The following is a 3,365-nucleotide window of genomic DNA, read 5'->3' on the forward strand; positions in this document are numbered from 1 at the left end:
TCCTGAGCCTAGTGGGGATTATAGCTGACAAAGATGTCCCATCTAGAGACGAGCATGCTATAGTTTCTAAATCTCCACATGTGGAACTATTGTGGGTGTCTGTTAATCAGCATTTACTGCAAGAAGCTTCCGTGATGAGGCTTGACAGACATGCAGATAATACAGAGAGGAGCTTCGGACGCACTTTAACTATAGCATTAGGTTCTCCCCTAGCACCTGTGAACTGCCTAGCACACATTTTTGGCTCAGTTAACAGTAGCAGTCATTAGTTCCATAAAGAAAAAAAATAGGTCTGTAATCTTTGTAATTTTTCCAATAATGAAAGTTTAAAAAATTTAACATGTGCTCATTCAAGTGACCTTTGCCCAGCCTTTAAACAAAATGGTTCCATTAAATAAAATGCCCCCATTAAATATTTCAATTTCATAGCATAGTTGAACCTTGTGATTACTGCATGTCCACAGCAATTTGAGGCATTTATTTAGCTTAATTCACCATGAATCATTTTGTTCGGGGTTTTAATGCTAACCTCACAACATAAAATGATGGGAAGAAAGAAATCATTATTATGTATAAGTGGTGAAAATTAAGTTAAATACATTTTAACACACTCCTATGTTGCTAAAGCTAACAGCAATAATGAAAGTACAAAAGTGACATTTTCTTGTTATTATTCACATTAAGAATTCCACTTTTCCGTAGGCAGAATGAGGTCCATAATATGGTAATTGTGTTTGAACAGTATACAGTCAATATACTTAGAAATTAAGTAGAAGCATCTAAATTCTTCTCTTGTTGATGACTAGTACAAAAAGTCCCTCTTCAACAGGAGACAGCTGCCACATTTAGCTAAAAGCTTTTATTGTGTATATTTATATTTATATATTTTCTGTAAAGTTATGGTTTTGTTTTTCTCCAATAGACTATTTCAGCTTCTTCATAACAGTTAAGTCCTAAAACATAAGCCCACTAACGCTTCTGTGTTCTGGCTTGCTGACCCAGTCAAGGACATCACTCCTGATTTTTGTGCCAACCTCACATCCCTAAGGACAGATTATATAACTATTTCAGATCTCAGTTCTCTGAAAATGAAGAATCATATTCAAAGCTCAAAGATACAAAATCACAATATATAACATTTTGCAAATTTGAAACTTTTACATGCATTTGTAAATGAAGTATACTTTTGCTTCATAGAAATCATTACCTATTTTAGAGGAGAGAGAGAGAGAGAGAGAGAAAGAGAGAGAGAGAGATCTTGTATGTGGTATATTGTTGTTATTATTATTATTATTATTATTATTATTATTATTATTTATTCCATTTGCTGACATTACAAATCATATCCCACTTCCTGTTTACCCCTCTACAAACCGCCCATCCCACAACCTTCTTCTCCTCCCTTCCCTATGCGTTCATGAGAGTGTTTCTCCACCCAACCAACCTCTCTGTCCCATCCCTCCAGCATCCCTCTACTCTGGGGCATCAAAGCTCCACAAGACCAAGGGCCTCCCCTCCCATTGATGTTAGACACTCTCTGCTACCTATGTCTCTGGAGCCATGGATCCCTCTCTGTACACTCTCTGGTTGGTGAGCTAGTAGCTGGGAGCCCTGGGTGATCTGGCCAGCTGATGTTCTTGCTATGGGGTTGCAAACCCCCTCAGCTCTTCCGGTCCTTCCACCAGCTCCTCCTACCAGGGTCCCTGAGTTCAGTCTGATGGTTGACTCCAAGTATCCAAATCTGTATCGGTCAGTTGCTGGCTGAACCTCCCAAGGAGCAGCCATACCAGGTTCCTGTCAGCAAGTGCCTCTTGGCCAGGGCAACAGCGTTGGGTTTGGTGTCTGCAGACAGGATGGATCCCCAAGTGGGGCAGTCCTCGAGTGGGGCATTATTAAGAGGGAAGATAACAGTTTAGAACCTACACATCCAAAATTTTAAAACTTAAAAACCTGCTTTTTTTAATTTATTGTTGAATCCAGTCTTCCACGACTGTTAGCTGAGTGTCTAAATACCTCTCTTCTCTTTGACTTAGAAGATTTAGGCTTGTCAGAAAAATCACCAGTAATCCTTTTTTATTGTACCTCTCCCAAGATTTTACATTATGATAGAGTTTGGGAATGCACACAGCTTCTTTTAAAACGAGTAAGAAACTTTTAGATCCAGTAAATAATCACTGGGTAGCAATAATGCTTAAGGCTAAATGATAATTACTGATCACAGTTTGCTCTAACTGAGGGTGTTCACCCAGACTTCTGGATCTCCAAGTTCTATTCTTGGCCCAATACTGGGGTGTGAGTCGACACTGAGTTTTAATAGTCATTAGAGCCAATCTTCCAATGTGGATGACATTATAATAATAATGCATTGTACTTTATGAAGAATTTTATGCACTGGTTAACTGAGAATCTACTTGTGCATGAAAGAAACAATCATAGCTTGCCATCTCAGGGGTGTAATAAAATCACCTTTATAAACATATTGGAAAAACTGAATAAAATTACCTTAAAATGGAAAATTACGTAACCAGGGTAACTTGAAACTAAGTTGAAATAAGTCTCTCAAGTGGTCTTGCTATATATCCTAATTTCTTTTTATTTTATTTTTTATTTGAGAATGATTTAAATATGGCATAAAAAATAAAACATGAACCCTGATGAAAATAGCCTACATATGCTCTGGTCTTTCAATGGGCATAAAATCCTAAAATTTGTACCTAGGGACACTCAATAAAACATTAACTCCTAATGAGATAGAAATTTGCAGCTAACTTCAATTCATCCCAAACATCCCTTGGACTAAATGAAATCCTGCAAAATTGAGAATAGTAAAGATTTCTTGGAAGCAGGTGGCTAATAATTTCACCTATTATAATTACTGCTAAAATCATTGATTATATTCTAGTATTAGGTGTCTTGTTAAATTTTCCATCTTGTAGGAGACTAAAGTCTCATGAAATAGCCAAATTTACTCAGATACTACACTTGATCTTAGCCAAAAGGCCGAGAAGCGATTGCCAAATTTACTCAGAACATCAAACAATTTATACTCTGATGGTTAAGAAAGGTCACCTGTGACCTTCGCTGACCTGGGATTGTGATGATATTGGTAGTCCATGACAATAAAGAGAGCAGAGGCAGCAGACACAGGGTTCGGAAGCACTTTATGTACACAAATAACAACACTGAGATCAGCTGCAGGGAAGCAGGTAAGTTTTACATGGAGTGATTCAAGGTTTATATAATTTTGGGGACAGGGGTTCAGAATATCCAGGATGGGCAAAGTTTGTTGGCTGAAGGCTTATGATACCAAAATGCTTCATTAGCCTGTGGAAGCATTTCAGGAATCTCATGTGTAGCTGAACGAG

General features: G+C 37.7%; 1 pseudogene; it reads right to left on the minus strand.

Annotated features, from left to right (window-relative positions):
• Positions 1-2,851: 2,851 nt before the first annotated feature.
• On the minus strand, positions 2,852-3,012 carry LOC120102756 (U2 spliceosomal RNA; annotated as a pseudogene).
• Between the last annotated feature and the right edge of the window lie 353 nt (positions 3,013-3,365).

This window comes from Rattus norvegicus, chromosome 4 (genome assembly GCF_021556685.1).
Source record: "Rattus norvegicus strain SHRSP/BbbUtx chromosome 4, alternate assembly SHRSP_T2T, whole genome shotgun sequence".
NCBI classification, from domain to species: domain Eukaryota; kingdom Metazoa; phylum Chordata; class Mammalia; order Rodentia; family Muridae; genus Rattus; species Rattus norvegicus.